General features: G+C 41.0%; 1 protein-coding gene across 1 annotated transcript in view; it reads left to right on the top strand.

Annotated features, from left to right (window-relative positions):
- LOC118401392 (yjeF N-terminal domain-containing 3-like) overlaps positions 1-26,676 on the top strand; it is a 91,266-nt gene that overhangs the window by 1,110 nt on the left and 63,480 nt on the right. The window lies entirely within an intron of this gene.

Here is a 26,676-nt window from a genome sequence, read left to right as displayed (position 1 = left end):
GGACAAAACACACATCTGCCCTAGAAAATCAAACTGTTCCTGCTGCGTGTATTCTAGGCAGTTCCAACCTCTCTCCACCTGTCTTCCTTAGCGGGATCAAGATGCCTGAATTAATTATAATTACTGTTCCTGTGATTGAATCAGCCAATCATGTTTAATTTAGTGTTGGTATGCTAACCATGTCCCTGCTGCCGTCCTAAAGTGTAATTTTCATCACTTCTAAATCAGGGATGCATGTTAGCTAATCAGGCCATTACATGGCTCTCGAATGGTGTAGCGGTCTAAGGCACTGTATCTCAGTGCAAGAGGCGTCACTATAGTACCTGGTTCGAATTCCGGCTGTATCACATCCGGACGTGATTGGGAGTCCCATAGGATGGTGCACAATTGGCCCAGCGTTGGCCCAGCGTCGTCGGGTTTTGGCCGGAGTAGGCCGTCATTGTAAATAAGAATTTGTTCTTAACTGACTTGCCTAGTTAAATAAATAAAATAAAAATAACAGCATGACAGTGGTACCTGGAGGTGGGCACCTCGGAGCCTCAGAGGTTACACTCATCCACATGTCCACATAGTCCAATACAAAATACAAAAAATAAATACATTTCAATATATTTAACTTAAAATGCCTTAAATGTATTCCAGAGATATTAAATGTATTCCAGAGATATTACATGTATTCCAGAGATATTACATGTATTAAATGTATTCCAGAGATGCATGGACATTTGCATTTTTGCTCAAATGCATGACAATTCCAGAAATGCATTGCTATCTGGTCTACAGGGTGGCCAATGTATTTCCTAATTTGGCATATGACACAGTTTGCCCCTTCAGAGGATTCTTAAATTAGTCTTTACGTATTGACCAGCAGCTAGGTTTCCATCCAATTGGTGACACATTTTGATGCGAATATTCCAAAATCTGCATAAACAAAATAGGTGCATTTCCCCATCATTGGTGTTTCCACCAAACTGACCTGTTGCAGATAAAAAGCAGTGCGTGATGATGTAGGGCACAAAATGTAGCTTTTCACTTACGCTTTCATGTACAGAATAAATAAAAAAACAATAGTTTTGTCACAAACGTTTGTATTAAATAGCAAATGTGCTTACTCTGGTCTTGGTACGTGCACTCCAGTTTCAACAGTTTCCAGATACAGTGGGTATGCTAGTCTATATGATGAGATTATTATGGATCAAAATGAGAATATGTTCATTTGTCAAACATCGATCATCATGTCACAATAAGGCCATCGATATTTATTGGAAAGGAGCATCAAGATCATCGTGCACTTTCACCACCCTGTGAAGTTGATCATAATTTGTCGTCCGTAGCCTACTAAACTGCATGGTTTCTCAAATCGTAGTGCGAGGACCACACTACATATCATCGTGTGAGTTTATTTCGATATGATGGTTATTATATCAATATTTGCGCATAAAGCCGTTTCTCGCATAATACATTTTACAGACAAAAAAGATCCCACCATGTCGAACGAACAAATTGTCGTCATTTATAAAATTGTACCAAAACTTCCTGTTTCTATCACAGCTATCGTGACAGTAAAACATATCTAATGGTATGACTTTACACTCATGAAAACTGTGGATGGAAACATGGTTAGTGGAGATGATTTAAATTGTTATGGTGAGTAAAAAAAAAAGTTTTGTTAAACGTCATAAAACAGTTGCCATCTCAAGAGGTTACATAAAAAAGGACTTTAGGAAGTGCCTGTCTTCAGTTTAATTAAATTATGAAAAAATCTAGTGCCCAAGATGTGAAAGACCTGGAGCCACTACATGACTAATAATGTATCATGTTTGGAGTAATTTTTGTAGTCAGTTGAATGCATTATAGTGCTTTTGGTATGTGTCAAGTACAATAAAAAATCAATGTTGACTAAATATATTGTAGCTTTGTCAGCCTATTAGAGGATCTGGAGGCGTGGCTTGTTGGAGGCCTTGTATCAGCTCTCTTTGGGTTAACCACATGCCGGTGTCATGCCAGTTAAATGTTTATGTTGTACTCTGTTAAAGGTGACGCCAAGGCTGTCACTATTCCGCCCACCTACCTAATACCACCCCTTAGCCTCTTCGCGTCCCCTGAGACGTCTGCGTCCCACCCAGCCATCTGGAAATGCAAATGCACTACGCCAAATGCTAATAGCACTCGTTAAAACTCAAACGTTCATTAAAACACACATGCAGGGTACTGAATTAAAGCTACACTCGTTGTGAATCTAGCCAACAAGTCAGATTTTTAAAATGCTTTTCGGCGAAAGCATGAGAAGCTATTATCTGATAGCATGCAACACCAATACCTGAAGGGGACGTAAACAAAATAATTAGCATAGCCCTTAGCCACAGTTAATATTGCATATATGGTATTGTGTTTGTCTTTGCTTTTTTTACCCTGTATTATAAAAAGCCCTTACCATAGAATCCTTCCCCCTTAAGAAATCAAATTGTATCATGAAATGCTTACTTACAAGCCCTTAACCAACAATGCCGTTTTTAAGAGAACCATCTGAAACTCATAGCTTCCTGCCCTTTATTTCTTTATTCCCAGATCGCTTAATGTTTCCATGTACAGCACCAGTCAAAAGTTTGGACACACCTGCTCATTCATCGTTTTACCGTTAATTGTACTGTTTTCATGAAGATCAGTCAATCTGGAAAATGTTTCAAGTGCCGTAACAAAAACCATTAAGCGCTATGATGAAACTGTCTCTCATGAGGACCACCACAGGAAAGGAAGACCCAGAGTTACCTCTGCTGCAGATGTGCAGTTAACTCTAATGAACTTATCCTCAGATTGCAGCCCAAATAAATGCTTCACAGAGTTTAAGTAACAGACACATCTCAACATTAACTGTTCAGAGGAGACTGTGACTTTGTGAATCAGGCAGCTATGGTTGAATAGCTGCAGAGAAACCACTACTAAAGGACACCAATAATAAGAGTCTTGCTTGGGCCAAGAAACACAAGCAATGGACATTTAGACCAGTGGCAATCTGTCCTTTGGTCTGATGAGTCCAAATGTGAGATTTTTGGTTCCAACAGCCGTGTCTTTTCGAGACGCAGAGTAGGTGAACAGATGATCTCTGCATGTGTGGTTCCCACCGTGAAGCATGGAGGAAGAGGTGTGATGCCGGTGACCCTTTGCCGGTGACCCTGTCTGTGATTTATTTAGAATTCAAGGCAACTGCATTCTGCAGCAATACTCCATCCCATCTGGTTTGTGCTTAGTGGAACTATCATTTGTTTTTCAACAGGACAAATTTATTTTATTTTTTATTTGACCTTTTATTTAACTAGGCAGTTAAGAACAAATTCTTATTTTCAACGGCCTAGGGGCAGAACGACCTTGTCAGCTCAGGGGTTTGAACTTGCAACCTTCCGGTTACTAGTCCAACACGCTAACCACTAGGCTACCCTGCCGCCCCAGAATAGCCAACAGACCTCCAGGCTGTGTAAGGGCTATTTAACCAAGAAGTAGAGTGATGGAGTGCTGCATCAGATGACCTGTTGGAAAAACATTCCAGGTGAAGCTGGTTGAGAGAATGCCAAGAGTGTGCAAAGCTGTCATCAAGGCAAAGGTTGCCTAAAGGGTGCCTACTCTGAAGAATCTCAAATATATTTTGGTTTCTTTAACACTTTTTTGGTTACTACAATATGTGTTATTTCATAGTTTTGACGTCTTCACTATTATTCTACGATGTAGAAAATGGTCAAAATGAAGAAAAACCCTTGAATGAGTATGTGTGTCCAAACCTTTGACTGGTGCTGTAGGTCTAGGTCTGAATGATTGAAAGTAACTGCTCCCACATCAATGATTGTTAGTTACTGCCTGAATGTATGTAAATGTTTCTGCCTTGAAAAGTAAAATAATATAGATTTCATTGCAGTATGATTGGTACATTTAAAAAAAATATTTGCCATACATTTGAATGTAAACACATATTTCTTACAAATACAATCAAAAGTAACATTTTAAAAATACACTACTGTTAAGTTTGGGGTCACTTAGAATTGTTCTTGTTTTTGAAAGAAAAAAAGCCAATTTTTGATCAAATTGATCAGAAATACAGTGTAGACATTTGTATTGTTGTAAATTACTATTGTAGCTGGAAACGGCAGATTTTTTTTATGGAATATCTACAAAGGTTTACACCAGTCTCAACATCAGCAATGAAGAGCTGACTCCGGGATGTTGGCCTTCGAGGCAGAGTTGCAAAGAAAAAGCCATATCTCAGACTGGCCAATAAAATGAAAAGATTAAGATGGGCAAAATAATTCTGCCTAGAAGGCCAGCATCCCGGAGTCACCTCTTCACTGTTGAGACTGGTGTTTTGCGGGTACTATTTAATGAAAGTGCCAGTTGAGGACTTGTGAGGCGTCTTTCTCAAACTAGAGACACTAATGTACTTGTCCTCTTGCTCAGTTGTGCACCGGGGCCTCCCACTCTTTCTATTCTGGTTAGAGCAAGTTAGCGCTTTCTGTGAAGGGAGTAGTACACAGCGTTGTACGAGATCTTCAGTTCTTTGGCAATTTCTCACATGGAATAGCCTTCATTTCTATGAACAAGAATAGACTGACGAGTTTCAGAAGAAAGTCCTTTGTTTCTGGCCATTTTGAACCTGTAATCAAACCCACAAATGCTGATGCTCCAGATACTCAACTAGTCTAAAGAAGGCCAGTTTTATTGCTTCTTTAATCAGGACAAAATAATTGCTAACATAATTGCAAAAGGGGTTTTCTAATGATCAATTAACCTTTTAAAATTATAAACTTCGATTAACAACGTGCCATTGGAACACAGGAGTGATGGTTGCTGATAATGGGCCTCTGTACGCCTATGTAGATATTTCATAAAAAATCTGACGTTTACAGCTACAATAGTAATTTACAACATTACCAATGTGTACCCTGTATTTCTGATCAATTTGATGTTATTTTAATATACAAGAAGTGTGCTTTTCTTTCAAAAACAAGGACTTTTCTACGTGACCCCAAACTTTTGAATGGTAGTGTATATATTTACAAAATATATCGATGAATACATGTGAAAATATATTTTTATGGTATGATATTTGTGCGTCTAAATTTCTCACTCATTATTCATAATCCATTCAGGACTGCTCATTACTAATGGTAGCATTCACAATGTAGAAGTGTTTAAACATATTGTAGTCTTATTTACAATAAAAGTGACTCCAAAATGACACTACGTTATTTACCATTCATTTCTATTGGGCATAAAATAATCTAAAACACGACCATACCAAACAGCAAATGCATCCAACAAGTTTGTAGAGGCACAAACTTGATGTAATCATTCTGTGATGTGAATATGGGTCCAAATACTAAACTTTTGATTACTTTAGTAAACAAATGTGAATTTGTCACAATACTTTTGGCCTCCTAAAATTGGGGACTATGTACAAAAAAGGCTTTAATTTCTAAATGGTTCACCCGATACGGATGAAAATTCCCTCAAATTAATGCTGAAAGTCGCCACGTTAACCTTAAAGTCATTGTATCATTTCAAATCCAAAATGAGTACAGAGCCTATATCATTGTCCCAATAATTATTTAAAAAGTATTTAGTCAGCCACCAATTGTGCAAGTTCTCACACTTAAATTTTTTTTTTTTATTTCACCTTTATTTAACCAGGTAGCCTAGTTGATAATAAGTTCTCATTTGCAACTGCGACCTGGCCAAGATAAAGCATAGCAGTGTGAACAGACAACACAGAGATACACATGGAGTAAACAATTAACAAGTCAATAACACAGTAGAAAAAAACGTTTTTTTTTTTTTTAAAGATGAGAGGGACCTGTCATTCTCATCATAGGTACATTTCAACTATGACAGACAAAATGAGGGTAACAAATCCAGAAAATCACATTGTAGGATTTTTAATGAATTCATTTGCAAATTATGGTGGAAAATAAGTATTTGGTCACCTACAAACAAGCAAGATTACTGGCTCGCACAGACCTGTAACTTCTTCTTTAAGAGGCTCCTCTCCTCCACTCATTACCTGTATTAATGGCACCTGTTTGAACTTGTTATCAGTATAAAAGACACCTGTCCACAACCTCAAACAGTCACACTCCAAACTCCACTATGGCCAAGACCAAAGAGCTGTCAAAGGACACCAGAAACAAAATTGTAGACCTGCACCAGGCTGGGAAGACTGAATCTGCAATAGGTAAGCAGCTTGGTTTGAAGAAATCAACTGTGGGAGCAATTATTAGGAAATGGAAGACCTACAAGACCACTGATAATCTCCCTCAATCTGGGGCTCCACGCAAGATCTCACCCCGTGGGGTCAAAATGATCACAAGAACGGTGAGCAAAAATCCCAGAACCACATTGGGGGACCTAGTGAATGACCTGCAGAGAGCTGGGACCAAAGTAACAAAGCCTACCATCAGTAACACACTACGCCGCCAGAGACTCAAATCCTGCAGTGCCAGACGTGTCCCCCTGCTTAAGCCAGTACATGTCCAGGCCTGTCTGAAGTTTGCTAGAAAGCATTTGGATGATCCAGAAGAAGATTGGGAGAATGTCATATGGTCAGATGAAACCTGTTGTGTTTGGAGGACAAAGAATGCTGAGTTGCATCCAAAGAACACCATACCTACTGTGAAGCATGGGGGTGGAAACATCATGCTCTGGGGCTGTTTTTCTGCAAAGGGACCAGGACGACTGATCCGTGTAAAGGAAAGAATGAATGGGGCCATGTATCGTGAGATTGAGTGAAAACCTCCTTCCATCAGCAAGGGCATTGAAGATGAAACGTGGCTGGTCTTTCAGCATGACAATGATCCCAAACACACCGCCCGGGCAACGAAGGAGTGGCTTCGTAAGAAGCATTTCAAGGTCCTGGAGTGGCCTAGTCAGTCTCCAGATCTCAACCCCATAGAAAATCTTTGGAGGGAGTTGAATGTCCATGTTTCCCAGCAACAGCCCCAAAACATCACTGCTCTAGAGGAGATCTGCATGGAGGAATGGGCCAAAATACCAGCAACAGTGTGTGAAATCCTTGTGAAGACTTAGAGAAAATGTTTGACCTCTGTCGTTGCCAACAAAGTATTGAGAAACTTTTGTTATTGACCAAATACTTATTTTCCACCATAATTTGCAAATAAATTCATTAAAAATCCTACAATGTGATTTATTTATCTCTCATTTTGTCTGTCATAGTTGAAGTGTACCTTTTTTTTTTTTTTTTTTTTTTTTACCTTTATTTAACCAGGCAAGTCAGTTAAGAACATATTCTTATTTTCAATGACGGCCTGGGAACAGTGGGTTAACTGCCTGTTCAGGGGCAGAACGACAGATTTGTACCTTGTCAGCTCGGGGGTTTGAACTCGCAACCTTCCGGTTACTAGTCCAACGCTCTAACCACTAGGCTACGCTGCCGCCCCACGAAGAAAATTACAGGCCTCATCTTTTTAAGTGGGAGAACTTGCACAATTGGTGGCTGACTAAATACTTCTTTGCTCCACTGTACATGTTGATGTATTAAATCATTAAAAAAAAAAAACATTATTTGGCCAATTTTTTTTATATTTCGCACGTGTCCTTAAATGTATCTAGAAATACATTTCAAATGTATTCCCCCCCCCCCAAATGGGATGTCCTCATAGTCCACACAGACTGCTTGTTCCTCTCTCTATAGAGTAGGAGGCTGCCAGGAGAGGTGTTTGATGGAGCTTCTCAACACACATACAGGCTTGTGCAAACAAACACACATGATGCACGTAAGCAAACACAGATGCTTATCTCAGTCACACACACCCTGACTGACACACGCTGGCATCTAAACACCATACAGTCAGTGAAGAACATGGTAAATTACATGGTGTTGGATGGAACACAATGGGAAGGTTACAGACTTGATGTCTGATTAGCCTCTCGAGCCTACTGATGCCGCAAGCTTATTTAATGCTGCACACGTCGTGGTGATCAGTCTGGTAATTACAAGTCTAGAGATTTCTGCCTCTTATGTCACTGTCAAATTCACACCCTCTGTCCTGTCACACTGTCAGTGGCCTTGATAGCTATGGCCCATTCATAAGCATTACCCATAGGCATTCTGTATTTGTATTGATTTGTATGTATTAGCCTACTGTGAAAAATACCATGAGGTTGGCCTGGCCCACTATCACTGCTACTGGCCTGATAGCTCACAGCCTATTTATATGCATGACATACAATGCTGTATTTTTATTAATCTCGTATGCAGTACCATGTAATGAACCAGACGAGTGATGTTGGTGTACATTTTCCTCAAATTCACCAGTGAAGGGTCTTTCAACATCAGAATAACATTGTCTCAACATTATCCATGTCTCCTATGCCGGTAAACATTCTTGCCACTCTTTCTAACACTCTGTTCCTCATTGTAATAAGTCCTGTAGTGCCACTGTACCACTGCCTTCCATATGCAAGCTGAGCCTCATTGACTAGAGAATGACCCTGGAGAGAAGGCTCCAGCCTCACTGATCTCTCCTGGTTATTTGGGGATAGCTTATAAAGCCTGCACAGTGTATTGCTGTTCATTAAGTTCGAGCTGCAAAAAAATATCACGGTAACAGTTTACACTGCTTTTATAGTCTTTACCTCTGGGCTTTAGTTATACTGCAGGGAAACTGCCACTCACATAGCCAGGCTGATAGAAGTGGTTCATTTACCAAACACCAATAACTCCATGCATAATGCATAGGGATTTTATGTAGTGTGTGCAATGTATATTTTACATATGCATACATTTTTTGTGTTTAAGGGGCGATACATCCATGCATATGCCATAATATGTTGTTGTCACAGCAACTGTTTTCGAGGCTGGGAAGGATATGCGATTATAGATGTTGTTTGAGTGGAGTGTTGTAGGTGTTGTATCTGTGAGGAGGTGAGCTGTGTGGGGTTGAGGGGTTGGGTGTGGGTGTGTGGGTGGATGGATGCATAGCGACGGATAGGCCCGCTTCAATTGAATTCCAGTATGGGAGGCTTAGGAGACCAGCAAGCAGGCAGGCAGGGAGACACACTGTATCTTTGTCCACAGCGGTACATCCATGCAGCACAGAGCTAGCTAGCAAATCCCGGTCCCGGGCAGTGTGGAATGAGGGACACAGCTGCTCAGCATTTGCTGAGATTGGAGCTTTTGTATGTCCAAATTCTGGATAGTTCCTGTCTTCTTTAGCTACATAACCCTGCCTGTTCTGGTTTATATTAGACCCAAGGCTTCATTCAGCAGGGTGTCCGGGCTTTGTCAACACAGTATAACAAGAGACAGAATGGGGGAGGGCAGGGAAAAACACTTTCTCATTCAAAAAGTCTAACATTTGTTTTACATTATTCAAATGGCTGAGCAAAATCTTGTTTATCTGACCTCTAAATGCCTGTGTGTAATCTTTCAGTGGATACACTAAGCTAGCCTGTCAGGCCTGGCTGTGTGTGTGTGCGTGATTGTACGTTTATGTGTCTGTGTGTATATACAGGGCTTTCGGAAAGTATTCAGACTACTTGACATTTTCCACATTTTGTTACGTTACAGCCTCATTCTAAAATGGATAAAATTAAAAGAAAAAAAATATTCAGCAATCTACACACAATAGCCCATCATGACAAAGCAAAAACAGGTTTTTAGAACATTTTTGCAAAAGTATTAAATGTAAATAAAATAAAAAACATTCTTTACATGACTTATTTTCTCCTCCTAGAGAGAAACTGACAATATCCCATAATGATAAAGCGAAAAACAGGTTTTTAGAAATTTTTTGCAAATGTATTGCAAATAAAAAGCAAATACTTTACTTAAGTATTCAGACCCTTTGCTATGAGACTCGAAATTGAGCTCAGGTGCATCCTGTTTCCATTGATCATCCTTGAGATGTTTCTACAGCTTGATTGGTGGAGTCCACCTGTGGTAAATTCAATTGATTGGAATTGATTTATAAAGGCACACACCTGTCTATATAAGGTCTTTCCTCCTTCTGATGACCAGGTGGTGAATCGCATCTCTGCATGTCTGGCAGACATATCAGTGTGGATGACGGATCACCACCTCAAGCTGAACCTCGGCAAGACGGAGCTGCTCTTCCTCCCGGGGAAGGACTGCCCGTTCCATGATCTCGCCATCACGGTTGACAACTCCATTGTGTCCTCCTCCCAGAGCGCTAAGAACCTTGGCGTGATCCTGGACAACACCCTGTCATTCTCAACTAACATCAAGGCGGTAGCCCGTTCCTGTAGGTTCATGCTCTACAACATCCGCAGAGTACGACCCTGCCTCACACAGGAAGCGGCGCAGGTCCTAATCCAGGCACTTGTCATCTCCCGTCTGGATTACTGCAACTCGCTGTTGGCTGGGCTCCCTGCCTGTGCCATTAAACCCCTACAACTCATCCAGAACGCCGCAGCCCGTCTGGTGTTCAACCTTCCCAAGTTCTCTCACGTCACCCCGCTCCTCCGCTCTCTCCACTGGCTTCCAGTTGAAGCTCGCATCCGCTACAAGACCATGGTGCTTGCCTACGGAGCTGTGAGGGGAACGGCACCTCAGTACCTCCAGGCTCTGATCAGTCCCTACACCCAAACAAGGGCACTGCGTTCATCCACCTCTGGCCTGCTCGCCTCCCTACCACTGAGGAAGTACAGTTCCCGCTCAGCCCAGTCAAAACTGTTCGCTGCTCTGGCTCCCCAATGGTGGAACACACTCCCTCACGACGCCAGGACAGCGGAGTCAATCACCACCTTCCGGAGACACCTGAAACCCCACCTCTTTAAGGAATACCTAGGATAGGATAAAGTAACCCCCCTTAAAAGATTTAGATGCACTATTGTAAAGTGGCTGTTCCACTGGATGTCATAAGGTGAATGCACCAATTTGTAAGTCGCTCTGGATAAGAGCGTCTGCTAAATGACTTAAATGTAATGTAATGTAATGTCTTACAGTTGACAGTGTACACTACCGTTCCAAAGTTTGGGGTCACTTAGAAATGTCCTTGTTTTTGAAAGAAAAGCACATGTTTTTGTTCATTAAAATAACAGATTGATCAGAAATATAGTGTAGACATTGTTAATGTTTTAAATGACTATTGTAGCTGGAAATGGCAGATTTTTTTTATGGAATGTCTACATAGGCGTACAGAGGCAGCAGCCATCACTCCTGTGTTCCAATGGCACGTTGTGTTAGCTAATCCAAGTTTATCATTTTAAAGGCTAATTGATCATTAGAAAACCCTTTTGCAATTATGTTAGCACAGCTGAAAATTGTTGCCCTGATTAAATAAGCAATAAAACTGGCCTTCTTTAGACTAGTTGAGTATCTGGAGCATCAGCATTTATGGGTTCGATTACAGGCAGAAACAAAGGACTTTCTTCTGAAACTTGTCAGTCTATTCTTGTTCATAGAAATGAACAAGGGAGGGGAGTACAGTTCAATATTAGGAAGGAGTTCCTGATGTTTTGTACACTCAGTGTATATTGAGCCTATATGAAGTCTTGCTACCGGGGGTCGCGTTAAAGCAGAATTCTGTGTTTTTCGTTTCTCAAGCTGAAAAAGCGTAAGAACCTCTGGGCTACATGATCACTTACCCTGTACAGTTGGACAGCGGAGCTGTTGCCTGCTGAGATCCATTATTTGACAATCTGTACTCCTCCATTTGCTTTTGCTTGATGCTGTGTGACAGCTGCTGGGAGCCTGATGAGGTGGGGGGATTAAGGTGATGATGACGGAAGGGGGTGCTCACAACAGGAGTCACTGATGAGTAAGATGAACAGTTTCTCTTCTCTTTCAGACCTCTTTAATGAGTATCAGCAGAGACTAAATCTTAGTTGTGTGTGTGTGTGTGTGTGTGTGTGTGTGTGTGTGTGTGTGTGTGTGTGTGTGTGTGTGTGTGTGTGTGTGTGTGTGTGTGAGATGTGGAGGGCAGTTAGAGCTTTAAAGGCGAGGATGGGGAATCAGAGTGGTTGTAGGTGATGGAAGAAAACCCCTCAACTAGTACCAGCACAGGCTCTCCATGTCCTAGACAATATGTGATTGAGATGCCCTTGATCATTTCCTCTGTCCCCACCATACTCTGTCAATTGTTGTTGCTTCTCCTCTCTCTCCAAATCAGTGTCCTTCTTGTCATTCTACTTTCAGGAGGCCTTACCCCATTTTAAAATGGGAAAGAAAGTACATTATAATGTGCTTAGCCTAGGAGGATTTCACAGAGCTTTTATTTGTCTTTGTGTTTATTATGGATCCCCCATTAGCTGCTGCCAAGACGGTTATACAGTTTGAAAAACATTACAATACTTTCACAAAAGATTCACAACTTACGTGTGTGCCCTCAGGTCCCTACTACCACATACTGTATCTACAACACAAAATCCATGTGTACATGTGTATATTATTGTGTGTGCATGTGTCTGTGCCTATATTTGTGTTGCTTCACAGTCCCCGCTATTCCATAAGGTGTATTTTTATGTTTTTTTTAAATCAAATTTTACTGCTTTCATGAGTTACTTGATGTGGAATAGAGTTCCATGTAGTCATGGCTCTATTTAGTACTGTGTGCCTTCCATAGTCTGTTCTGGACTTGGGGACTGTGAAGAGACCTCTGGTGGCATGTCTTTTGCTCTGTGCATGGGTGTCCGAGCTGTGTGCCAGTAGTTCAAACAGCTCAGTGCATTCAACATGTCAATACCTCTCATAAATACAAGTAGTGATGAGGTCAATCACTCCTCCACTTTGAGATTTATATGCATATTATTAATGTTAGCTCTCTGTGTACATCCAAGGGCCAGCTGTGCTGCCCTGTTCTGAGCCAATTGCAATTTTCCTAAGTTCCCCTTTGTGGCACCTGACCACACGACTAAACAGTAGTCCAGGTGCGACAAAACAAGGGCCTGCAGGACCTGCCTTGTTGATAGCGTTGTTAAGAAGGCAGAGCAGCGCTTTATTATGGACAGACTTCTCCCCATCTGAGCTACTGTTGTATCAATATGTTTTGACCATGACAGTTTACAATCCAGGGTTGCTCCAAGCAGTTAAGTCACTTCAATTTCCACATGATTAATTACAATATTTAGTTGAGGTTTAGGGTTTAGTGAATGATCTGTCCCAAATACAATGCTTTTAGTTTTTGAAATATTTAGGAATAACTTATTCCTTGCCACCCATTCTGAAACTGTAGCTCTTTGTTAAGTGTTGCAGTCATTTCAGTCGCTGTAGTAGCTGACACGTATAGTCGTCCGCCTACATAGACACACTGGCTTTACTCAAATGTCGTTTAATAAATTGTAATTGTACCTGAGTTATGTTGGAGACACTTCCATTTAAAGAACACCCTCTGTGTTCTGTAAGACAGGTAACTCTTTAGCCACAATGTAGCAGAGGATGGTAAAGCCTTAATGCATACATTTTTCCAGCAGCAGCCTATGATCGATAATGTCAAAAGCTGCAATGAAGTTAATACAGCCCCCACAATCTATTTATCATACATTTCTCTCAGTCAATCATCAGTCATTTGTGTAAGTGCTGTGCTTGTTGAATGTCCTTCACTATAAGCATGCTGAAAGTCTGTCAATTTGTTTACAGTAAAATAGCATTGTATCTTGTAAAACACAATATTTTTCCAAAATTCTACTATGGGTTAATAACAGGCTGATTATTTGGGCTAGTAAAGGGGTCTTTACTATTCTTCGGTAGCATAATGACTTTTTCTTCCCTCCAGGCCTGAGGGCACACACTTTCCAGTAGTCTTAAATTGAAGTTATGGCAAATAGGATTGGAAATATTGTCCGTTATTATCCTCAGTATTTTTCCATCCAGGTTGTCAGACCCCGGGGCTTGTCATTGTTGAAAGACAACAAAAATATTTTCATCTCTTCCACAATCACTTTATGGAATTCTAAATGACATTTCTTGTTTTTCTTAATTACGTCAGATATACTTGCAAGTGTAGTGTCAGTATTTGTTGCTGGCATGTCATGCCTACGTTTGCTGATCTTGCCAATCATTAAGGTAGTTGGCAATATCAGTGGGTTTTGTGATGAATAAGCCATCTGATTCAATGAATGATGGAGCTAAATTTCGTTTAAGGTCCTCCAAAGTTTTTTACTTGAATTCTTTATTTAATTTATATTTGTTTCATAGTATAGTTTCTTCTACTTTTTTTTAGTTTAGTCACTTGATTTCTCAATTTGCAGTACGTTTGCCAATCGGTTGTGCAGCCAGACTTATTTGCCATTCCTTTTGTCTCATTCGTCTCAACCATACAATTTTTAAATTCCTCATCAATTCACAGGGTTGAACCATTTTTACTGTAATTTTCAAAAATGGGTGCCTGCTTATTAGTGACTGGGATAAGCATCTGGTTGATCTTCATTACACACAACTGACCAACAAATATTCTTTACATCAACAACATAGGAATCACTACAAAACGTATTGTATGACCTCTTATACACAATATTAGGCCCAGCCTTTGGAACTTAGGTTTTCCTAGATATGGCTACTATATTGTGATCATTACATCCTATGGATTTGGATACTGCTTTAAAGCACATTTCTGCATCATTAGTAAATATGTGATCAATACATGTTGTTGATTTCATTCATGTGCTTTTTCTAACTACCCTGGTAGGTTGACTGATAACCTGAACCAGGTTGCAGGCACTAGTTACAGTTTGAATCTTTCTCTTGAGTGGGCAGCCTGATGAAAGCCAGTCAATATTTAAATCACCCAGAAAACATACCTCTCTGTTGATATCACATACATTTATCAAGTATTTCAAGCATGTAATCCAGATACTGACTGTTAGCACTTGGTGGTATATAGCAGCTTCCCACCAGAATGGGCTGTAGGTGAGGCAGATGAACCTGTAACCATATTACTTCAACAGTATTAACATGAGATCCTCTCTAAGATTTACAGGAATAAACGGCCACAACTCCACCTTTTGGCATTTCTGTATTTTCCGTAGATGTTATAACAATGTATTGCTACCACTGTATCATCATACACATGATCTAATTGAGTTTCAGATATTGTCAGATTATTGATTTCGTGAACATTGTTTCTTCATATGTTAGCGTGGGCTATTTTAAGCACTTTTCTGGGATGCTTGATTATTTGTATTGCTTTACTGGGAAGCTTAGCAGAGGTAGACATGCTCATGTTATTTATGTTAGTGCAGGTTGAGCTGAATATAGTTGACTTCCTACTAGGGCACATCACCTCACTTCTAAAAGTATCACTCTGGTTCATAGGCACATGATTACTGCATACAATAGCTTTGGGATCAGCAGAGGAATTCAGGGCAGTAAGAGGGACAATACATTTGGTTACTTACATTGTGTCGTCCAATGCCCCTGGGATAATGTACATTTGCTGAAGCATTATGACAACTCGGGACACAATGTTAGGAATTAAATTAGTTGGGCTTGGGCCATTGATAAGTCATTGTCTCAACATAGCTTTATAATGCTGTGAAAGGATCCAGGAATCCAAATGGTTTGGGTGGATCTCATCCTTCTTATAATATGAGCTTTGTTTCCAGAAGGAATCAACATTTTCAATAAATGTTATACCTACAGAGCTGCAATAGTTTTGTAGCCAGTTATGGAGGGCTAAAAGTCAGCTGAAACGTTCAATGCCACGATTTAGAGAGGGTAGAGGGACAGATATTATGGGGTGTTTGTTGGTGTCAAGTAGTGACCCAATCAGGTCTTTAAAATCCATCTTCAGCTGTTCTGAACTGCCCTTCATAATGTCATTGAATTCTACATTTAAAAAAAAAATATTTCACCTTTATTTAACCAGGTAGGCTAGTTGAGAACAAGTTCTCATTTGCAACTGTGACCTGGCCAAGATAAAGCATAGCAATTAGACACATACAACAACACAGTTACACATGGAATAAACAAAACATGCAGTCAATAATACAGTAGAACAAAAGAAAACAAAAAGTCTATATACAGTGAGTGCAAATGAGGTAAGTTAAGGAAATAAATAGGCCATGGTGGCGAAGTAATTAAATATGAACTCTGATAGACTCAATTTCCTGATGCTGGTTTAAAATGTTTGGGAGCAGCTTGATGTCCTGTACTCGTGCTCCTGTATATAACACATTTTTTGCTCCAGGGACTGAGACATTTCTCACCATTTGAACTGCCCAGTACAATGGCCGGAAAAGGAAATGGCAAAATCCGCCCATTCCCACACCTAACACAATTCGTTGAGTCTTTCACGGGCCCACGAAAAGCAGGATAGTGTACACCCACTGCTCAAGACGATAGGTCCAGACCTTCCACAGCCCCGTCAGATACAGAGAGTGGGAAAAGAGCCGAACTCGACAACGAAGCCTCTGCTGAAGACTGCGTAGTCGCAGGCAATCCCAGAGATGAAGGTGCAGGTAGATCGGTCACCAGTGCAGCGAAGATATTCCTTATGTGGATCTGCTCCGAACCTCTCGCAGTCACTCCCATCCGCTTATCAGCATGCCGCTGCCTTCGGTTTCCACAACTTGTGACATAGAACCAGCATTGATTGGAACATTCTTCTTGCTGTTTTCTGTCTACTTCACTACAGGGTGGAGGAGGAGAAGCAGATGGAGATGATTTCCTTGGCAGGCAAGTTCCAGGTAGCACAGGCCATTCGGATAGGGACAGATGTCAAGGCAGGGAAACATCCATCAGTCCAGAGCTGCATCCATCCATAGGAGTTGAGAAAGTTCAAATATTTGTTTTCCCTATACATTCATTCAGAATTGAGATTTGTTTGCTAAGCATTGCCACCTCATTCCTGTAATCCACCGCTAGCAAACAATCTATGCATTGGAACTCCTGGTTGTCAATGTTGTCCCAGACAAGAGCGTAATAAACACAGTTTCTACAGCACTGGAAACATAAGTTAGCTATTCTAGGCAAAGCGGGCCCATTGCAACCTAGCTAGCTAGCTAGTTGGTAGCAGATGTTGACACAGGTATCCCGAGTTCTTGAGTTCCGAAGTTTTCGGCATCGATTCGGTGTCCCCTGACAGAACCTGGCAGGGAAACACAAGAAGACAAATGAGGGGCTACACTGATCACAATTTGGAATCCCATTCCCTCACACACTGGAAATAAGCACTTTCCTTTAGCTCGTGCTATTGCGAGCTTTGAGATGCCTTCTAACCTAAAATAACCCATTCTTTATTCCCTTATGCCCTCACCTCATGTATGCCTATGAGAAGGGATAGTTGAAATAGAATTCTAAATAGGTTCCAAACTTGCAGACCAGATATGTTTCGCTGTAGCTACTGAAACAGTTCTTCATTAGCATGAATATGGTATGAGTAGAAGTGTATTAGCAGATGTTTTGGTAACGCTGTACGTGCATGGAGCCCTACTAACATGATCCACCGTGATAGGTGGGGTTAATGTAACAGGCAGGACCAATGAGAGCATCCTGTCCCTTTGATGCCAGTATCTATTCAAACTGCTGTTTTATGTGTGTCTGTCTCCATCAACTCCCAGCTAAATCTCTATCAAAGAGGTGGCTGGAGTGGCAGAGCACAGTAATACACCAGCAGCTCCTGTACCTCTGTCAGCTGTTTCAGGGACAGCTGAATGCGTGAATGATAGATTATTTATATTTACTCAGGCTACTGACTGCGCATCAAGCCTTATGGAGGGCATGAGCAGCATCCTTTGTGAAAGTTATTTTCTCAGGTCTAGTACTTTGTCATCTCCATATCTACACCCCATTGGTGTTTTTCCTTTTTTGTTGCATTACAACCTGTAATTTAACCTGTTGAGTGTAGGGGGCAGTATTTTGATGTTTGGATGAAAAACGTACCCAAATGAAACTGCCTATTTCTCAGGCCCAGAATCTAGAATATACATATAATTGTCAGATTAGGATAGAAAACACTCTAAAGTTTCCAAAACTGTCAAAATATTGTCTGTGAGTATAACAGAACTGATATTGCAGGCGAAAACCTGAGGGAAATCCAACAAGGAAGTGCCTAACAGAAACGAATCTCCCTGTTCCATTGCGTGCCTTCCCTCCATTTAAAGGGATATCAATCAGATTCCTTTCCCTATGGCTTCCACATGGTGTGAACAGTCTTTAGACATAGTTTCAGGATTTTATTCTGAAAAATGAGCGAAAAAGATCACATCGCGTCAGTGGATAGGTGGGTGCCAGCAGAGTTTTGCATGCGCAACAGCTTGGAGCAGACAATTTCTCTCATTCTCCTATTGAAAAAGCTACGGTTGAAATATTATCGATTATTTATTATAAAAACAACCTGAGGATTGATTATTAAAATCGTTTGACATGTTTCTACGAACGGATACTATTTGGAATTTGTCTGCCCGTCATGACGGGCGGCATGGTAGCCTAGTGGTTAGAGCGTTGGACTCGTAACCGAAAGGTTGCAAGTTCAAATCCCCGAGCTGACAAGGTACAAATCTGTCGTTCTGGGTTAACTCCCCTGAACAGGCAGTTAACCCACTGTTCCTTGAAAATAAGAATTTGTTCTTAACTGAATTGCCTAGTAAAATAAAGGTAAAAGAAATCAAATAAAAATGACCTGCACGAGCCTGTGGATTTCTGAACAAAAGGCGCCAACCAAATGGAGGTTTTTGAATTTAAAAATCTTTATCGAACAAAAGGAACATTTATTGTGTAACTTGGGAGTCTCATGAGTGCAAACATCCGAAGATCATCAAAGGTAAGTGATTGATTTGATTGCTTTTCTGACTTTCGTGACCAATCTACTTTGCTGCTAGCTGTTTGTAATGTTTTGTCTGCTGAGAGAGAGGTCCTAAGATAAATGCTTGGATAGCTTTTGCTGTAAAGTTTTTTTTTTTTTATATATAAATCTGACACGCCAGGTGGATTAACAACAAGCTAAGCTGTGTTTTGCTATATTGCACTTGTGATTTCATGAAAAGTAAATATTTGTAGTAATTTAATTTGAATTTGGCGCCCTGCAATTCAGCAGATGTTGACAAAAATGATCCTGCTAACGGGATGGGTGCGCAAAGAAGTTAAATAGATTTTTATTTGGATTTCATATAATGAACATACACAAAATAGTCAAAATTGGTGAAGTGAAATGAAAAAAATTACTTCATAATTTTTTATTTTTTTTTTACTGAAAAGTGGTGGGTGCATATGTATTCACCCCCTTTGCTATGAAGCCCCTAAATAAGATCTGGTGCAACCAATTACCTTCAGAAGTGACATTGTAGAAAAGGCCCATGGAGTTGGTGGAATAATCCTTTAATTCATTGCCATTTACTCAGCTGGGCCAGGGGCGCTTTAATTAGGTCAAGTGGAAATGTCTGACAGATCTCAACTCCATAAAAGGAGGAAATTTCCATTACCTGATCTCGCTGCTTTCTCTTCCTTAACTCCATCTGATCCAGAAGTTCTGTGCGTCCATGAATCCACGTAAGTCCACCGACTCTTCCCTTTCATCTGAATTATCTGTGGCGATCGGGAGAGTGGGCCATTCAGTTACTGTTAATAGTTATTACCGCGGAGCGCGGCTTGGAGCGCACGCTTCAAACATATTGTGTAATGTGAATTGTCAATGATCACGTCCCTACGGATCCTCATAGGCCAATTATGCAATCGATATGGTTCATGTGTATTGAAATTAATTATATGTACACATGAAGACAATTGAAAGAGTGAAATGAGAAATGTCATTGTTTGCTAACTGATTGACTTTGATAATGGATTATAGATTGTATAAACCATTCACTGTTTGTATTCTTTCATGATTTATGATAAATCGTTACGAGCCTAAATGACTCGCGGATGATTACTATTGACTTCTTAATGAACTGGACTGTTGAACTCCCTAAATTATGTTAATAATGAATGATACGATTTGATCTTTGATTATGAATTTGATTGTATACATGTTATTTGTTTCCTTTGTGATGCAGCACAGACTATTCAGTAAATATACCACTTTATGGTTAAAGGAATTCCTGCTTCAGTCTCATCCATTCCTCTGTCACCTGACACGTGACCGACCACCTGTTCACCTTCACTGTCAGTCATCCTACCTGTCCAGCTACCCACACAGTTTCCACTAATCTTTCAGACATAATTAGTTAGATTGCACACAGGTGGACTTTATTTAAGTGTCACATGATCTCAGTGTATATATACACCTGTTCTGAAAGGCCCCAGAGTCTGCAACACCACTAAGCAAGGGGCACCACCAAGCAAGCGGCACTATGAAAACCAAGAAGCTCTCCAAACAGGTCAGGGACACAGTTGTGGAGCAGTACAGATCAGGGTTGGGTTATAAAAAAAATATCAGAAACTTTGAACATCCCACGGAGCACCATTAAATCCATTATTAAAAAATTTAAAGAATATGGCACAAACCTGCCAAGAGAGGGCCGCCCACCAAAACTCACAGACCAGGCAAGGAGGGCATTAATCAGAGAGGGAACAAAGAGACCAAAGATAACCCTGAAGGAGCTGCAAAGTTCCACAGCGGAGATGGTAGTATCTGTCCATAGGACCACTTTAAGCCACACACTCAACAGAGCTGGGCTTTACAGAATAGTGGGCAGAAAAAAAGCAATTTCTTAAAGAAAAAAATAAGCAAACATGTTTTGTGTTTGCCAAAAGGCATGTGGGAGACCAAACATATGGAAGAACGTACTCTGGTCCGATGAGACTAAAATGTAGCTTTTTGGCCATCAAGGAAAACGCGCAAATCTGGCGCAAACCCAACACCTCTCATCACCCCGAGAACAACATCCCATGGTGGTAGCATCATGCTGTGGGGATGTTTTTCATTGGCAGGGACTGGGAAACTGGTCAGAATTGAAGGAATGATGGTTGGCCATAAATACAGGGAAATTCTTGAGGGAAACCTGTCTTCCAGAGATTTGAGACTGGGACGGAGGTTCACCTTCCAGCAGGACAATGACCCTAAGCAGACTGCTAAAGCAACACTCAAGTGGTTTAAGGGGAAACATTTAAATGTCTTGGAATGGCCTATCCATAGCCCAGACATCAATCCAATTGAGAATCTGTGGTATGACTTAAAGATTGCTGTACACCAGCGGAACCCATCCAACGAAGGAGCTGCAGCAGTTTTGCCTTGAAGAATGGGCAATAATCCAAGTGGCTAGATGTGCCAAGCTTATAGAGACATACCCCAAGAGACTTGCAGCTGTAATTGCTGCAAAAGGTGGCTCAACAAAGTATTGACTTTGGGGAGGGTGAATAGTTGTTTTTTTTGTCTTTCTTGTTTGTTTCACAAAAAAATATATTTTGCATCTTCGAAGTGTTAGGCATGTTGTGTAAATCAAATGATACAAACCCCCCAAAAATCCATTTTAATTCCAGGTTGTAAAGGAACAAAATTGGAAAAATGCCAAAATGGGTAAATACTTTCGCAAGCCACTGTACCTGAGAGGGGAATGTGGACAGGGCTGAAGTGTGTGTGTGTGTGTGTGTGTGTGTGTGTGTGTGTGTGTGTGTGTGTGTGTGTGTGTGTGTGTGTGTGTGTGTGTGTGTGTGTGTGTGTGTGTGTGTGTGTGTGTGTGTGCGCGCATGTTTCTCTCCCTCTCTCTCTGTTTTTGTGTGTGGATGGCATAGAGAGGTTTTAAGAAGCAGTAGGTGAACGGTTGGATACAGATTGGGAGCGACCCCCTTCACTTTTATATCTCCATGGCAACAGAAGGCCAAATTCCAGCACTGCAAGTGCAGGAACATTCTTGCTGGCCCAGGGTTATTTTAGGAAGGTCTCTATAAAAGAGGATTATTTTCCGAGACCTCTTTTACTCCATAGAAGATCTGAGATTAAACCTGTGCCTGAGGGTGGATGTCTGTTTGTTCACTTTTAATTAAAACAGGGTTAGTGTCAATATATCAATATTCATTTCCAACGACCAGTGATGCAGTAAACCTTATGCAGTAAACCTAAACTCGGCTGAGTTTGCTCCATATATTTCTTAATTATCTAGAGGGGAAAAAATCCCCTTGACAATTATGTAAGCACAACAGTGGTCACAGCAACTGATTTGTGTCTATGCTCTGCACTTATGGATTTGAAGTGGTGGGAGAAAATCGCTAACTGATTGCTCTAAATTGCTTTTTGCCGGGTCTGTAAATCTCCAGTTGAACTGTGTACACAGCGAAGTCAGTAGCGTTATTGTGCATGTTATCTATTTGTGGATATGGCCTGCCTAGAACAGCACCAATCAATCAGATCCATAGAGCTCACCAGCTTTTAGTCCTAAAAACAGGAAATGAGTTAACTCTGGTTTGTTCAGTCATCCCTAATAGGGTTTTGGCATAAGTGCTGAAATGAAGGTCTGAGGTTAACAGGTTTAGGAGATCTTATGTGTTTTGTTCTATGAGATGATATCAGTCATATGACCTTTATGAATTCGGAAGCCTTTATGTGCTTTTTTAATTACATAAATGCTTCAAAATTCACATAGTGATGTTAGCTGATGAAGATTCTCATAGAATAAAGTGTATAAGATATCCTAAACCTGTGTTTACAACAGACCTTATTTTCGGTGGTTATCCAAAAACCGTACAAAAACACCATTCATTTTCCCATAGGCTTCGACCAACGAGCCATGGCGGAGTTAGTGCCTACAAAAAGACACCATTACTATTGCTCTCTATACTGCACCTTTCCACTGGGAGACCAGCCTGAGCTAGCCAGTCGCAGGATGATATATGGCATGGTGGTTCTTTCAGGAGCCAATTCGAAAGATGCATGTCCTGATAATTTTGTGGCTATTGCAATCAGTATGGTCTGTTTGGTTTTCTACAAGAGCCAACCTGAGGATAATACTGTATATAGTTTGGTGGTTTTCTACATGGGTCAATCAAAGGGAAGATATATATATAGCATGCTTTTCTACAAGAGCCCTGTGTGTATTGATGGAGGAATGACTGCCTTTGCAGCTCCCGAAGGCCTTGTTGTACAAGGCAACATCAGAAACATAGTATAACCTCACATTATCCCCTTTGTTGACACCAACCTACCCATGACTAACTCATTTGTACTGGCACCCATTGACTTTGACAAACTGTGTATCTATGTCCTCAAGGCTACATCATCCGCTACATTAGTCACAGACATGGGTCAAAACACAGTATCTACATGTATATGGGTCAACATATACAGCTGCAACAAGATGTTCTCATACAGACAGAATGAGAGCATGGTCCACCAGTTGTCTCATGTTATAATGTCAGAGGATGCTGTCTAGAGCAGGTCATTGACCTCTGCTACTGTGTAGCTGATGACTATCTCTCTCACACTCACACACACACACACACACACACACACACACACACACACACACACACACACACACACACACACACACACACACACACACACACACACACACACCTCCCTCTTCCCAGAGAAATCGGACACATTCAGGAGCTGAGAGAAGCAGGCATCAGTTAATAAGATATGCCAGATGACTTGTGAGCAGATGCTGCTTTATTATCAGTTATTAACACTTGCCACTCGCATATGTTGAATATGACCGAGTCACCATGGAAACGGTGGGTGAGCAACCAGTTGGATGAGAAATGGAAAAGTAGGTTGTAAGTGTGATTTGTGCTAAATCTGGAGGGCTTTTTATTGTTTCTAGTCAGAAACACAGTTACCAGTATTCAGTTTGTTTCAGATAAAAGCGAGTAAGTTATATAAGCGCATTGTGGTATTGTATAATATTCAACTACAATGTCCGAGAAGAGAAGTAACTGTAGGAGGATATCAGTGTGGGTGTTGGGCTGTAGTAGGTGCATGTACGGCATTACGACTATGTTCCTCCATTCACTTCATCGCTGTATATTTTCTCCGCGCCCGAGTGCCATTTGTGTGTGTGCACATGCCTGCATGCGTGTGCATGTGTGTGTGTGTCACAGGAGACAGCGAGGAAGGCTTTCCTCCGTAATAAGGTTTAATGTCTCGCTCTGCTGAGCTTTGATTTTTGCACTGTTTTGTTCCCGCTCAAGGAGCTCAGGATTTTGTTGGACTAACACACAGAATGGAAAGTGCCACTGTCATTTGCATTAGCTCCACATTCCTCTCCTGGTTTCTGCCAGTACATAGATGCATTTGAAGCTTTTCTATTAGGCCCATGTCTTGTTGCATAAGTTGAGTGTTTTCTGTATCACAACTTTGTTGCCTATCCATAGACAATAGTAATAGTGGTGCTATAACAAACCAAGACAATGCAGATGTCTCTGACACCTTTCGTAGAATGCTCAGTGACATTCGGTTGGACAGTTCCATTATCAGGTCCTGTGATTTGATCTTGTGAGGGACAGTTGCTAAAGCCAGTTCCCCCACTGGCTACTTGTGACCAGTCATCCTGATTGTGATGTGGAAAGACTGCCAATGGCTGGACAGGGCCGACAGCCTATCAACAGGACTCTCAGCACTGGCCAGCCATAGTCACACCTTGGAGGGCAATGGAGAGATGTCTCCTGTCTCTTGTCATCCAGTTGAATGGTGCTTTGGTATGTCCAGCTATCCTAGCACCTGTGTCACCTTCCCTTCATGTAGTCTGTTTTTAGTGTTCAGCTATTCTATATATCTTATGCATTTGTCTATGTGTTATATTTGCACCCACACTAGCTAGGCTTATTGAGGCCACATGCTGCACTGAACTCTCACTCCACTTGCTACACTTTGAGCCTCTTTGCCGCTTTGATTGTCCAACATAAAAAGCAAGCTACACACGAAGGCTACCGGTCAGCTATTGAAAAGGTTGTTTTATTAAATTAAGAATTTGAAATGTCATGGTATATCTTTGTATGTAACAATGTCATGTTGATATTTTAATTTAATTTAGAATAAATGGTTTTGCCTCCCGAGTGACGCAGTGGTCTAAGGCAGCGCATTGCAATGTTTGTCGTCACTACAGACCCGGGTTCGATCCCATGCTCTGTCGCAGCTGGCCGCGACTGGGAGACCCATGAGGCGGTGCACAATTTGCCCAGCATCGTCCGGGTTAGGGAGGGTTTGGCCGGCCGGGATGTCCTTGTCCCATCGTGCTCTAGCGACTCCTTGTGGTGGGCCGGGCGCTTGCTCGCTGACTTAGGTCGCCAGTTGTACGGTGTTTCCTCCGACACATTGGTATGGCTGGTTTCCGGGTTAAGTGAGCTGTGTCAAGAAGCAGTGCGGCTTGGCAGGATCATGTTTCTTAGGACGCATGACTCTTGACCTTCACCTCTCCCGAGTCCGTACGGGAGTTGCAGTGATGAGACAAGACTGTAACTATCAATTGGATATCATGAAATTTAGGTGGAAAAAAAATAAAAACCCTTTTCAGTGTTAAAATGGGCCTATAAAAAATGAATTCTCAACCAAGTATTTGAGTACTAATGTTTGTTTGGATATTGAAATAACCTCACACATCACTAGTGCCATGAGACTGCAGTAAATGGCTGGTATGAATATCAACATGACAGTTTGTAGTGTAGCCACTAGCTAAGTCACACTTTTATTAATTGTATTCATTAATTGTATTTAATAATGATCCTCATATTTCTTGTGCTGACAGCACTGAGCAGCCATGTGCATGATAGAACATCAATGCCAGTTAGAGCCAATTCAGAATTTGATTGTTATATATTATTTGAAGGGAATGACACTTTTCATTCACTGTTGGTTGGTTCTCACACATATTACTCCAGTCATTCATTTGAAGAATCATCTCAGTTTGAGTTGATAAAGCAATATAAACCATCCTATAGTTTCTCTGTCATTAGCCAGATGATAACACTGAATCCAAAGAGGGACCAGAGAGGGTTGACAGAGATGGCATTCCATTGGTAAGAGTAACTTTTTCATTCTAGTCAGAAGACTGCGGTCAACACTTGCTTTTAAATACTTAAGCACAACATTTGATGTCCCTGTATTTATGTATGCATGCAGTCTCTCTGGTTAAAAGCATCTGCCTACTGCCTAATTATTAAAATATATTGCATGCCCAACAGAGACTCCACAGCTCTTCTGGCATGGTCTGAATTGATATATAGACTGGACTATAGGTGGAAAGCTAACTATAGACTTATGGCTGTACTGTGGCCCAATTGATTAACCATGTCTCTGCTCATCTCTTTGCTCCCAATGGGATGACAGTGGGACCACCAAAGGCTTACAACAGCCCACAGACACAACCTTCAGTTACAGATAACTCTCTGCATCTCTCTCCCTCTTGCTTCACTAGTTAACACAGCCACAAAGTCTTAAACCTTGCCTATTTCGATTTTAAACCTAACCCTGATGTTAACCTGTACCACACTGCTAACAAGACAAATACAAATACAAAAACCTTATGACTAACCTTAAATTATGACCAAAAAGGACATTTTTTGATTTCAGCCAATTTAGACTTTGTGGCTGTGATATCTTGTGGAGACCCTGGCCTCCTCTGTCAATATAAACACACAGGGAGGTTGTTTCCTCCATGTTTGCGACACACTATCAGTAAGGCTGTTGACAGTCGCTCTGCTTAGCAATTTTCTGATGTTTAGTCTCCCGTAATTGGTGACATTTTTTGTGATGTCATATCGCTATTTTATTACAATCTGACTGGTGCTATTGGCCCTATTTGTGTAATAACATCCCACTTGTGATGAACATGAATTAATATTGT

Source organism: Oncorhynchus keta, chromosome 22, assembly GCF_023373465.1.
Source record: "Oncorhynchus keta strain PuntledgeMale-10-30-2019 chromosome 22, Oket_V2, whole genome shotgun sequence".
Taxonomy (NCBI): Eukaryota; Metazoa; Chordata; class Actinopteri; order Salmoniformes; family Salmonidae; genus Oncorhynchus; species Oncorhynchus keta.
This window is presented reverse-complemented; position numbering and strand designations above follow the sequence as displayed.